The 14,629-nt window shown below is 38.5% G+C and overlaps 2 pseudogenes; one reads left to right on the top strand and one right to left on the bottom strand.

Annotated features, from left to right (window-relative positions):
• The first annotated feature begins 5,862 nt into the window (after positions 1-5,862).
• Positions 5,863-6,269, top strand: LOC116094424 (annotated as a pseudogene).
• A 309-nt stretch (positions 6,270-6,578) lies between these two features.
• On the bottom strand, positions 6,579-7,707 carry LOC116093338 (annotated as a pseudogene).
• Positions 7,708-14,629: the final 6,922 nt, after the last annotated feature.

Below are 14,629 nucleotides of genomic sequence, written 5' to 3'. Positions count from 1 at the left end.
CAGTCCCTTGGGGAACTGACTTTTCTCTGGTTTAGCTTCCCAGTGTCTTGTCAAGAGATTGTTGCTTTTTTCCCAATGGGCATAGACTCTTACTCAAATTACGAAAGGAATTGGAGATGTGTGAAAATGGCAGTAAACTCAAGTAGTGCAAGTATTGCCCAGAAAGTTTCTCTGTTGGCCATACACATTGAGAGAGTAGATTCCAAAGCTTTCTTGTCTGTGCCCATTTGTGGCCCTATGTATGAAGTGCCACAGCATCTTGTCTGAGAATTACTAGAAACTCATCAATTCGTCACCCCTAAATTCTTGGGGGTCCTAGATTGTCCACTTTCTTTCTACATTTGTAATTTTCCAGTCCTTGTTTATTGTTCTAGGTCTAAGTTTTTATCAGTATAGTTGCAATGGCCTTGGAGAAATGAGGTTACTGAATCTTTGAAGAACAAGTGGTCTCACATCTCTTCTACCTTTCTTTACTTATAGACACTGTTTTGTATAGACATGACTGTTTCTCTAACAATGTTAACTTCATGAGGAGATCCTACTTATCCTTAAGAATCTCATGAACAAGTCTCTTGGCTAAGGTAGATACAGAAATCCTCTGTGCATCCACAAATCCATGTGTATATCTTGAGTGTCTCCAATCACATTGCCTTTATTTATGCTATTGTCATGAGATGATTTTTTTTATGCTATTGTATGAGAGATTGCTATTGTGTTATATTTTTGAGATAGGGTCTAACTATGTAGCAGCTCAAGCTGGCCTGGTCTCACAATCCTCCTATGTCATCTTTCTGTGTGCTGGAGTTATAGGTATTCACCACTATGCCTGGCAGAAGAGTCTTAGAAGAAAGATTTCAGCACTATTCATCTTCATATACCTAATAACTAACACAAAGACTATATCAGATGTTTGCTGAATACTCTTACAATTAATAGGGCTTTGCAATATTAGAAAAACGTTTTACATTTCCTACCACAGTGGACACTCTGGCTATTACATCAGTCCTGTTAGAGCACTGGTTCTCAACCTTCCTAATGCTCTGACCCTTTAGTACATTTCCTCATGTTGTGGTGACCCCCCCAACCATAAATTTATTTTGTTGCTATTTCAAAACTGTAATTTTGCTACTGTTATGAATTGTAATGTAAATATTTGATATGAAGGATATCTGATGTATGACCCCCATGAAAGGGTAATTTGAGCAATTGAGAACTGCTGTATTAAAGAGAACCTCAAGAATTAGATATTTCAGTCTAATTTTACAAGCAAGAAAACTGAGAATTTTAAATTCATGTTGACACAAATCATGGAACAATGCCCTGTTTTCTGAATCAGGAAATAAGGCCTCATATTTATATGTGCTTTGTAGAGTGGGAGGGTAGATACATACACTTTTAAATTTTTTCAATAAGAAATTATGAAAGTCATACTAGTTAGAACACTCATATTATTAGATTAATTTCTTGACATTTGATCACAAACCTCTACACTGAAAATGAACAATTGTGGAGGAAGTGTTATTACTATTGTTTTCCAGTCCCAAATTAGTGAGATTAAAGTTGAAAATATCTCTGTGACAGAAATACAGAGATGAAGTATTAACACTGTGTGACTTTATCCATAATTGTGCCACTAAAAAAGCAAAATTTTAATTTTATTTACATTTGTAACTAAAATTGCTCATTTGAATCTTGGTAGACACCTAGACAGTCTAGAGCAACTGAAAAATTAGCATTCTGAAATATGATAAATCAGAGTAAAATTTGCTTGTTTTGATGAAAAACATGCTGAAGTAGAGCTGTTGATTTGACATAGGATCTGTAACATCTTAGCTCATTTAAATTTAAATGCTTGTGTGACCTCAATCTGGATGCCTAGTGCTGATGCTTAGGAGTGAATGCTGCTTGATTGAGGTAGTAGCAAAGGAGTGCACTAGGTCTCTAAAGACCCATTTTTTTGGACAACATTTTTACTAAAATAAGTATAACCCATTATATAATTTCCAAAACTTTCACTCTGCCAGTGTTCCAGGGATAATCAGTGAAAGTCTATTTATACTGGGTCAGAAAACCTTGCATCAAAGCTAAACAATTTTTTGAGAGAAAATAAGTTAAAGCAAATTCTAAGTATTTGTTTTAACATCTTCTGTTTCTTCAAAATATTCCACTTTATTCTAGATCAAAAAAATAGTAACTATGTCTCTGAATTGTGTTTGAGAAGAGATACTGAGGAACACACATCTGTTACCCCACAGTTCTAAGTGATTGTGTCTCTAATAATATTTCTTAAGTTTTTGGGCCTTTGTGTAGTTCAGTATTGTTTAAATTACCTTTATGGCCTCATAGCTCTAAAGCCAATGTGTTCCTAACTAATTATTTGCCTTTAAAAAAAATGTGTCCATCTGAACTAGAAACTCTCATCCTGAGTGAGGTAACTCAGACCCAAAAGGACATGTATGGTATGTACATACTAATAAGGGTATATTAGCAAAAAAAAAAAAAAAAAAAAAAAAAAAAAAAAAAAATTACAGAATACCCAAGATACAGTCCACAGAACTCAAAAAGGTCAAGAAGCTGAAGCGCCCAAGTAAGGATGCCTCAGTCTCAACTGGGAGGGAGAAGAAAGCAGTCACAAATGGAAAGGGAGGGAGGGACCTAGAAGGGAAAGTAGATAGGGGGCAGGAGTGGAGGTAAGAGAGGAACCTGATCTAGTATTGGGTGAGGGAAGGCCAGCTACCATTTTTTTAACATTGGTTTATTATCAAAACTGCTGCAGAGGAATTATAGGCAAATATTCACCTGCTTTACTGAACATGTGCTGCACAACTAGAGGTATTTGTAAGTGAAAAAGATACTTAGTAAGTAAATTGGAGACTGCAAAACTAGGTAGTTCCAGATACTTTCTGGAAGAGATGATATATTACTATGAGGCCATTCAAAAGGTAGAATTAGTAGAATTAAGCTTATGGTTATTTTATTAATTTGATATTTATAAGTAGTTCTAATCTGTACATTCTACTGCTTCCTTGTGTGTGTGTGTGTGTGTGTGTGTGTGTGTGTGTGTGTGTGTATGCCTTGTAGCTGAGGGTAAAAAAGGCAGAAGAATTCAAGATGGTCCAGAACAGAAGGTAAATGTTGGCACAGTGATTGTGCATTACACTGGTTCTGTAAAGTCTAGAATGCTTTCTGTCAGACCACAGCTCACATGTTTATTGTATTGCTATATAGTATTATATTTACTATATACATTAAATATCTTAAGAAGCAGTATCGACAATGAATTTAAGAAAAATATGTTTGGATATCAGAGAAAACATAGCCTCAGTGATAGTGTCAGGCCTTGGGTCCTCCCCTTGAACTTGATCCCCCTTTGGGCCTTTTCCTGGACTGTATTTTCCTCAAGCTCCTCTCCATTTCCATCCCTGTAATTCTTTCAGCTAAGAACAATTTATGGGCAGAGTTGTGACTGTGGGATGACCCCTCTCCCTCATTTGATGCCCTGTCTTCCTGCTGAAGGTGGGTTCTATAAGTTCCCTCTCCCTACGGTGGGGCATTTCACCGAAAGTCCCTCCCTTTGAGTCCTGAGAATCTCTCACTTCCTAGGTCTCTGGTGCATTCGGGAGGGTCCCCTCCCAAGCTTACCTGTTTCCATTCTTTCTGCTGGCCCTCAGTGCTTCAGCCCTTTTCCCTCACCCAATACTAGATCAGGTTCCTCTCTTACCCCCACTCCTGCCCCCTATCCACTTAACCTCCAAGGTCCCTCCCTCCCTCCTCCCTTTTCATTTGTAATTGCTTTCTTCTCCCTCCTAGTTGAGACTGAGGCATCCTTACTTGGACACTTCAGCTTCTTGACCTTTTTGAGTTCTGTGGACTGTATCTTGGGTATTCCGTACTTTTTTTTTTCTTGCTAATATCCCTTTATTAGTGTGTACATACCATACATGCCCCTTTGGGTCTGAGTTACCTCACTCAGGATGAAAGTTTCTAGTTCAGATGGACACATTTTTTAAAGGCAAATAATTAGTTAGGAACACATTGACTTTAGAGCTATGAGGCCATAAAGGTAATTTAAATAATACTAAACTACACAAAAGCCCAAAAACTTAAGAAATAAGTTGGCCTTGGCATAAAATCCTGGGCCAAAAGAAAATTGGGCTTGATGAAACTAAACTTGACGAAAACTTTGGAATTCCAGAAGATTTTGACTACATAGACTAAAATGTAGTGAGCTTGTGAATATGTCAAGTTTTAAACATCTAATGTTACCTAATTATCATCTATCTGTTAATTGTTTATCATTTTGTATCTTTAAATAAAGCATACAATAAGGGGAAAAAAGCAGCTTCACCATGCTGGCCACATGTAAATCAAGATATTAATGAAGAACTGGGAACCACAGTTAAAGAGTTCTGAGAAATCAGGCTTGAAAACATAAAACAGGGGCGTTATGACTCCTAGTCCTTCTCACTAGAGAAATAAAGCATTTGATTTCTATTGCAAAATGATGGACACCATGACAGAGGATCTCTATAATCAATAAAAAAATATACAAATTATTTCTTTTAAAACAGCTTTTTAGTTCACAGACCTATGCCAAGTCCTTTGCATTCATTTTCAATTGCTACCAGAATCATCTTTAAGGTTATTGGTCTCTCTATTTCCTTCACAAGGTTTTCTTTGATTATTTCCCATATTTGTGTGCTACATTTTAATACAGAAAAATAAATTTAAATTTTAGTACACTTGATATGTGAGTCTACAGAACAAAAAATGCTCTTTAACAAATTTCATATTTTATTTTCTAACATCATACATATAGAGAGCAGAGGGAAAGCTGATGTATTCTTAGTATGTGATATGAATGTTTCTTTCATGTGTGTATTGTCATTTAATCTGATGCAGTCATGTTGAAATGGAATTTGCATGCCAGAACTCTATAGTCCCGCATTTGAATTATCTGTTTGCAGTGCTTTGCTCCAGTAACCCTAAACTCATCTTAATAAGCATATATTTCCTCTTTTTAACCATTACAGAACCTCCCCAGTAATGTCATCAAATGACAAAATGAAGAAATGTATGCAGGCCTTTGATCACCCTGACATGCACTATACTGTAAGTAAATATTTGCTATTGGTGTTGTTATTACCAATTACTGAGAGGCTATAATTACTATAAACCCAACTGCATAGTTGTCAGGATAAAGCTCAAATTCTAAATCTTGTATAACTTGAAAACATGCAGAATATAAGTGTGTGTGTGTGTGTGTGTGTGTGTGTATGTGTGTGTCTATGTGCATGTATGTTTGTTTTTGTGTGTTCATATCCCAGCATCTCAGTAAATCCTTTTGGTTTCTAAAGTAAAGTTAGTACCCCTTTTAAGGCAAGAGCCAGGGCACTATTTTCCATAGAGAGCAGTTGAAATAGAAAGATTTTTTTTTCATATTTTGAGTCCTAATGTTTTCCAAATAACATTTCTAGAGTAGCCCAGAATTTATTATTTATTATTTAGAGTAGCCCATTAATATCTTAATTTATACATGTCCAGCATGGTGCAGCTGCTGCTTTGTGACATTGGTTTATCATCAAAATTGCTTTGGAGGAGTTACAGGCAAATATTCACCTGCTTTACTGAACATGTGCTACACAACTAGAGGTATTCATAAGTGGAAAAGATACTTAGTAAGTAAATTGGAGACTGCAAAATTAGGTAGTTCCAGATACTTTCTGGAAGAGATGATATATTACTATGAGGCCATTCAAAAGGTAGAATTAGTAGAATTAAGCTTATGGTTATTTTATTAACTTGATACTTATAAGAAGTTCTGATCTGTGTCTCTGCTGCTTTTGTGCTCTCCTGCCTGCCATGGCCAGCCTTAAGGATCTCGAAGGGAAGTGGCGTGCCTGTTGGAAAGCCACACCTTTGAGGAGTATGTGAAAGACCTAAGAGTAGGACTGGCTCTTAGGAAGATGGCTGCCATGGCTAAACCAGACTGCATTATTACTTGTGATGGCAACATCACTGTCAAAACCGAGAGCATGATGAAGACGACAGTGTTCTCTTGTACCCTGGGAGAGAAATTTGGTGAAACTATGGCTGATGGCAGAAAAACTGAGACAGTCTGCACCTTCACAGACGATGTCCTGGTCCAGCACCAGAAGCTAGAAGGAAAGGAAAGCACAATAACCAGGAAACTCAAGAATGGGAAGATGGTTGTGGAGTGTGTCATGAACAATGCCACCAGCACTCGGGTCTATAAGAAGGTGCAATGAGGGCTTCTTCATCATCCTGGACAGGAGTTAACTGCCAGAGTGAATACCCTAAATTCAATGAGCAGGTCATAAATAACCATACAGCTTCACTTCTCTGGTTTTATTTTTCATGACTGTTGAGTTCTCTTTACCACAAAAAAATTTAGATAAAACCCTTGTCAAACTTGGTTTACTCAGGATCATTCTTTTGGTTAGTAAATCAATGTGTTTATGGGAAAAAAAAGTTTTTTATGCTAGCTAGCAAAGACTAAAAGAAACAAGGCTTCTAAAAATGTCAAACACTCAGCTTGGGGTGTTTGATGAGTGAGGTCACACAGCACAATGGTTCCAACTCCTCCTACTGTCTTCAGGCCATGCGGCTACTTTCAGGAAGCACTGGTGAAGGATCTACTCTCTGTCAAACATGCATGGACTCAGATAAGCTTTCAAGTTGATCCAGACAAAGAGGCCAAAGCCACCATTGCAAAAGGGGATCTTCAAGTCCTTCAGTATCTTAGTGATGTAGCTGTAAGCCTTCCGGAGCCAGCTATGGTTTTTAGGAAGGTATACCTTATCGATCCACTCTTTGTCCTGAAGCAGTCTGCTTCAGTAATGCCAGAGACACCATGGTGGTAACCAAAAGCTTTCATGGCTGAAGCTACCTCCTTATTGTGTGTACAGAGAACATCAAAGTGGAAAACAGACATGCCAAAATCCTTACTAGTGCCCCAGATCATATGGATCATGTTAGGATCAGGCAAGTCTTTTATGCTCAGAACACTGTGAAATGTGACAGATGGCTCAAACACAGACAGCATGTAAATCTCGTCCATGATCACATGTAGCTTGTGCTTCTTAGCAAAGACCAGGTATTCTTGCAGTGATAATTGAATGTTGGTATCACCCAGAGGATTCTGGGAGTTGATGAGAACAAGGCCTTTGACCTTTTTTGCCTTCTTCTTAGCCTGAGTCAGGGCAAACTCAAGCTTATCCACAGTGAGCTGGAAAGAATATGAGTTGGTTCCAGAAACCTGGCTCTCCCAGTAGACAAGAATAAGCTTTACTTTTGAATAGAAGTAGGAACTGAAGGTAAAGCCACTATAGCACAGTGTAAGGATCAGAAGGGCATCACTTGGGTCACACAGAACCATGACCAGTGAAGAAAAGATGGAGGAGCAGCCATTTATAACCACCACATTTTCTGGGTCAAGGGGTGTAGATGCCTTGCAGTAGTGGGTCAAGAAGTTAGCCATCTCTTCCTGAAGAATGGGTTGTCCTTTTCAGTCAGAGTATGGCTGCTGGGTCTCATCAAGGACATTCATGTCATTCTGAGTCAACCTTGCTGTTATCAGGTCAAGGCAAAAAGCTTGTTCTTGCTGGTACTAAGGTTGATGTAGCCTGAAGGGTTCTCATCCTTGTGGTATTTGTCAGTCTGATAGGCCTTATAGCTCTGGAAGCTTAAGTTGGAATCTAACTTGCTGCACATAGTAGATGTTGCCCCTGGCTCTGCCTTTCTCTCCACCCTGCACTTAGCAATTCACATATCTCTGATCTCTGTAAACATCCATATCAGTCCTTCTCCATGGCCATTGTTTATTTCTGGACCTCACCTTAGCCATCTGTTCTTCTGACTGAACATATTGGAATCTGGAGTCATCAAAAATGGAACCACATTTAGATCTAGATTACAAAACATCCCAATGTCTAACCATACTTCTCTATAACCTTACAAAATGTCTTTTAACAGATTGTCTCATGCTCAAAACTGTGAGCTACAATTAACATTTCTTCCTATCAGTAGACTATCTTGGGCATTTTGTTACTGTAACAGAAAACTGAGTAACATAGTTAAAAGTGGTAGAGTTTTACATTTTAGTAAAGTTGAAAAATTAAAGAAACTGTGGTAAAGGAACAGGAAAAAATAGCAACCAGGGAATTTTTTTTTAAAAGAAGCTAATAATCAAGCATCCAGGTCACAGTGACTTAAGATGAAGACTCCTCCATCTTAGGAAGTCATACTCCATAGGCCTCCCCTAGACTGGCTTTGCATGCTCCCTGTAGCTTCTCTCAACAAGGCTTTCACCTTTATGGTTTCTCTATTATCTTGGGAGATTTCCCATATAGCTTCATTTTCATTCTCAGAGATCTTCACATTGCCGTACTACAGGTACTTCAGGGACTGTAATTCCACAGCATGCTGCCTGGCCTCCCTGGCTACCCAATATTCCTCTGAAATCTAAGTGGAAGCCTCCAGAATCAGGGAACTATCATATTTTTTAAATTACCATGAAGTCAGCAATGAAATGGCTAACAATGATCTGCAGACAACACAGACTGATTGGGTAGACCATGAGCTATGCCCTGATGGGGAATGTGGAGCAATAGAGCAGAACATAGTGGATTGAAATCCTATTAGCATAAAGCCAAAACAAGCATGGCCAAAAAATGAAGGAATGGAGAAAAATGAAGATGTGCAGGGACAAAGATGAGAAGAAATGGAGGAAATGACCAACCAATGATTTGGCCCAAATTTAGACTAACCCATAGGCAAGAATCAACCCTTGATACTGTTAATAATACTCTGCTATGCTTCCAGATAAGAGTCTAACATAATTGTCCTCTGAGAGGCTCAATCCAGCAGCTGACTGAAATAGTTGCAGAGACCCACAGCCAAACAGGGAATCTTATGAAAGAGTTGGGGGAAGGATTGAGAGACCCAAAGAAGACAGGGACTACACTGGAAGACTAACAAGATTCAACTAACCTGGACCCTTGGGGGCTCCTAGAGACTGAACCACCAACCAAAGAGTAAGCACAGACTGGATCTAGATCTGCCTGCCCCTATGTAGCAGATGGATTTTTTGGTCTTCATGGGGTCCTCAACAACTGGAGTGGTCACTGTCTCTGAATCTGCTATCTCCATGTTGATCATGTTCTCCTCATTGGGCCACCTTGCATGGGATGTACCTAGTCCTGCAGTGACTTGATGTGCTATGGGTAGGGGCTGGGTTTATACCTAGGGGATGTCTTCCCATTCTCAGGGGAGAAGGGGAGGAGGAAGAGATACTAGGAGGAGAGGGGTAACTTGATATTGAGATGTAAGAGAATAAATAAATTTTTAAAAACTGATGAATTATGAGGGTAAAATGGGAGCAAAGCCACCATAGAGGTTTTCTTTGGGAAACCTACAGTTGTTGGTATAGGAAAGCACCATGGGGAGAGGGACATTACCGACCCTGCTCAGTTGAGGAACACATTTATGAACATACATTTTAGGTCATGCCTTTTGGAAGGTTATGTCTAGCTCCAAACTGAAGAATGTAGTCCGAGGTTAAAAGGTTAAAATAGCCTCTGGACATGTAAAACTTTTCTAGTTAGTTTAAACCAAGAAAAGAAATTAAGAAAAGAAAAATTTTACATGTATTAATATATGAAATTTACCCTAAAGATGTCTGCATTGCTTAACATCTAAATGTTAACCAGCCTGGAGGTTGTTGTGAATACCTTTAACACCAGCACTTCAGAGGCAGAGGCAAGGAGAGCTCTGTGAATTCCAAGCCAGTCTCATATGCAGGGTGAGATCCAAGACACTCATAGCTATGCAGAGATACCCTGTCTCCTGTCTTAAAGGGTATACACACACACACACACACACACACACACACACACACACACATATATATATATATATATATGTATGTATATATTTAAATTACATATAGATGATAGATAGATAGATAGATAGATAGATAGATAGATAGATAGATAGATAGATAGATAGATAGATAGAGATAGGTGATAGATAATAGATCGATCAATAGATAGATAGGAGCAAGATTTTTTATCTCAGAGTGTCTGGAGATCAAATAGGGAATGGCTTGGACTCCCATAATTTTCTCTAGCTCTATATGTCCTCAATGACCCAAAGCCTCCTGGGAGTAACATTTCCTAAACAGTTCTACCACTTCCTAGTTGTGCCCAAATGGAAGACTAAGTTTTTAACATGGGAGATCCAGTCTGTGCTTACTCTTTTTAACATGGAACACACATCGGGTGTGTGTGTGTGTGTTTGCTATGGTAGACAAAGCATCTTAAAGCATCTTTCCATCTCTTTGAAATTTTAGGCTGTATGCATTTACCTAAAGGCTGAGTCTCTGAGTCTGTCATCTTTCCCTGCTTCAAACAAACTTCCTTCTCGTGATATCATTTCCTCCTTCCTACTCTATAACTTCCTGTCAACATAAATACCATGGAGTTTTTCCCATTTTGTAAAATTCTTCCAACATCATATATATGACTCCCAGTTTTCACATATTCTTTTTCTACAAAACACTTTTTTGGGGAAGGACCTTCTGCTGTCTCCATTTCTTCATGCCACAGTTGTCCTTAAGTGGGACAAATTTTCTGTAAATATCTTCTGAGACTTTAAGGCATCTTTCTAGATAGTTGGCCCCTCTTTTTGAATAAACACTTTCTCAGTTTTTATACTTCCATGTTCTACTAGTTTTCTTCCAAAGCTTTTAGCTTCTTTTATGTGTTTATTCCATTCTGTATGAAAGTCAGCCATTGGTTCTGGCTGCTAGGTAAGCTTTTCAATTACAATGATTTTGAAAAATCACTTTCATTCTGCATACTCTCATATCTGCTTTTATAGCACAAAATATCTGTTTCTGATACCTTAACTCATATATGGAGAGAAATAATTTACTTTTGTTACATAATTCACAACTATCCCAGAGGTAATATAACATGTTATGATGCAATTACACTTTCATCATGATCCCCAGCCCCTTTCCTGATTAAGCCAACAGGAAAACATCAGTTGTCAATTTAGAACCCTGGTAGTTCTGATAGTTCATGTCATGTCAACCTTATGTCAAATTCACCTCACACCCTGGCTCTCTTTCCAGCTCCATCATCCTAACTTCTTCCCTTGTGGAAGAAGCAACATTATTTCCAACTTTGTTGGAATTATCTACCAATTTTTCATCAGAGAGTAATTTTTATTCTTAGAGTTTACTCACTAAACCTCTGCCTGATCTTAATAATGTGTTTTAGGTCATAATCTGTTTGGGAAGAATCCATAACTTTTCCAAAGAAACATGCATTCTTCCCTGCATCCTATAAATAAGATGTAATATGTACAGCCTTTGTAACCTGTTGCTGGCCCATCTGTGCACATCAGTTTGTGGCATTGTTTCCCTTGCTTCATTGCTGCACTTCAAGTAAGCTGATCTTCTGAGAGTTGTATGTATAATAAGCACTTGCTGGCACAGGCTCTGCTGTCTTCTTTTCCTGTTGAACCATTGTCCTAGCAGACCTTGAAACCTTGTTTCTGATGTTTTATGCTAAAATTTAAACATCATCTTTGAAGATAGCTTCTTTGTACTTATTGACTTCTATTTATAGGTAAATCCTACTCCCCTCTACTATGAACATGAAACCTTCCTGGTGTTTGGTGTTTAACACAAGCAACTATCATAGATTTTCCCTGAGTTCAAATTGATTTCCTTGAAGATTTGCTAGTGAGTAAGAGACGTTGTGGATGGTTTGCTTGAAAAGTAAATTTCAGCAAAGTTATTCAAGGTGATAATTAATGTAAGGCATTTAATTCTAGTCATTCATGACATAGTCAAGTTGCAGCTTGTATCTAGCTGTGAAATGATAACAGAATATAGTCTGTAAGATGGTTTACTCACTGTTATGAGAGGTTGCACTGTGAGCTTATCTATTAATTATAATTTCTCATTTCAGATTGACTGTGGCTGAGAACCCTAGGCAGGTGGGGTTAGAGCCAACATGTATTACATTCCTTTTATAACCACTGATGACAGAGTGGATAATCAAGTGTGTGTTCTGCACAAAGCAGTATTAAAAATTCAATTTTATTGATAACAAGTGTTACTGAATGTTATATTAAAATTGTTGTATTCTGGTAGTAATAATTAAAAGCCTGCCTTGCTTTTATAACAATCTTTATAATTTGTTTTTTTTTTAAACAAAAGTGTGATCTAAAGGTGAAACTGGACCCAGAAAGACAATAATTTTATTTGTATACTTCTCCAGAGAAACAGCTATTAAAACATGTAAGCAGCATCGACATTAAAAATTTCAAGTGCCATTCAGCTGAAAGAGTGTTATCTAAGTTAGATTGGTTCTATATTCTTTAATAGGGCAAAAATATTTGGAATTACCTATTCCAAACGCAGTTACTTATAAGTGAACCGTATGTTATAAAAGTCCTAAGAAACTGTGTGCCTTTTCCTCAGCTTCCCTATTTTATTTCTATCCTATAGTATCTGATCTCATTGACAGTAATTTTATAAACTTTTGATCAAATTATTTATTTTTGTGACCATATACAATCTAATAGAGTATTGTATCTTCATACATTTTAATAATTTTGGGTTCTACTCAAGACATATTTTTACAAAGATGTTTTGAGAAAACCACTACTATGACTTGATTTTTACCTTTGATAGGTAAATGGCAAATACTCCATCATCTTAAATGATATACTAGGGATTTAACTGGAGTATAAGAATATTAACTCACTCCTCACCTGGGCTTCATATCCTTGCCCATAACCAGGGCAGAAGACTCCAGCTCTACTGGAAACATACCAGTACTAGAAAATCCAGAACCTTATGGGCCCTACTTGGCCTACTTGGTTTGGGCCTTGAAGAGAAAACCGAGCCTGGCTTAATTTTCAAGACTTGTCATTTGCTTCTGTTTGACTCAACACAGCATGGATGAAATTGCCTAGAGCTAACATCTAAAATTTTCATAAAACCGGTGAAGTCACCCCATATTCCTCATCATCTCATACCACCCCAAACCTCATCTCACCCCATACCCCTATATTCACGTCCTTGCTCTGTCTATATAAGCAAATTGCTGCACATTAAAGTGAGTTCCTTCTTCAACAAGACTCTCTTGGCTTGGTGTGGTACTTCTCTGGTCACCAACAGACACTCAACATCCTGCTCCAACCCCTGGAGAGACCAGGCTTGTCTCCTTGTAGCTACCTGCCCACAAAGTCTACAAACTGGTGTCCCCTGTGAGGAACTTCTTCCTCCTCTCAACAGAAAAATGGTCTGCAAGTGATTGTACCCCTATAAATTATGGGACAGTCTTCTTCTAAGCCTGATCCCACCTTAGAGTCCTTGTATCTGTCCCTCCCTTGACCCTTTGGTAGCACCCCTTGGCCCTCTAACAAGCCTCCACCTCCTAAGCCTCCCCAGTCGAGTCCCCAGATTCCATATCCCCGCTGTGTCATTTCCCTAAGTGCTTCCTCCTTATATAGGGAAAGATCTAGTTCAACACCCTGGCAGCAATTGACCTGGGGCTTGGTAACCTTGGTAGCCACAAGATTTAAAAGAACTTGGAAAGACAGTTGCTGAAGATGGCCCCAACTTCCCCTAGGCTGAGACCATTCTTGAGGGTCTCGCCCATCAGGTGTGTGTAGCCGGAGATTGGAAGGAAATGGCTAAAATCGTCCTCTAAAATTAATAAATGGGATTTTATGAAACTGCAAAGCTTCTGTAAGACAAAGGACATCATCAGAAGGATAAAACAGTGGCCTACAGAATGAGAAATGATGTTCACTAACTCCACATCTGACAGAGGGCTGATATCCTCAATATATAAAAAACTCAAGAAACTACATCAGCAAACCAAACAATCCAATTAAAAAATGTGATACAAATTTAAACAGAATTCCAAACAGAAGAATCTCTAATGGCCAGGAAGCACTTAAAGAAATGTTTACCAGTTTTATCTTGAGGTCCTTGATTCACTTGGACTGAATTTTGTGCAATGTGATGAATATGGATTTATTTGCATTCTTCTATATGTCAACAACCATTTAGACCAGCACCATTTGTTGAAGATACTTCTTTTTTCCATTGTGTGTTTTTGGCTTCTTTATCAAAAAATCAAGTGTCCATATGTGTGTGGGTTTATTTCTGGGTCTTACATTCAATCCCATTGATTAAAGTGTATGTTAACCTGGACCCTTGGAGCTCTCAGAGACTGAACCAACAACCAAAGGGCATACACAGGCTTGACCTAGGCCTCCCAGATCACATGTAGCAGATGTACAGCTGGTCTTCATATGGGTCTCAAACAACTGGAACAGAGGCTGTCCCAAAAGCTGTTTGCCTGTCCTGTCCATGGAATATGACCTTCAAGGTGGGCTGCCTTGTCTCCCCCCAGTGGGAGAGGGTGAGCCTAGCCCCACCCAGACTGGATGTGCCAGGGTAGAGGGATACCCAGGGGGGACCCCTACCCTCTCAAAGGAGAAAGGGAAGGGAGATGAGAAAAGGATTATGGAAGAGGGAGACTGGGTAGAAGAAGTGACCAGGATGTTAAGTGAATAA

This window comes from Mastomys coucha, unplaced genomic scaffold, assembly GCF_008632895.1.
Source record: "Mastomys coucha isolate ucsf_1 unplaced genomic scaffold, UCSF_Mcou_1 pScaffold16, whole genome shotgun sequence".
In the NCBI taxonomy this organism is placed as follows: domain Eukaryota; kingdom Metazoa; phylum Chordata; class Mammalia; order Rodentia; family Muridae; genus Mastomys; species Mastomys coucha.
This window is presented reverse-complemented; position numbering and strand designations above follow the sequence as displayed.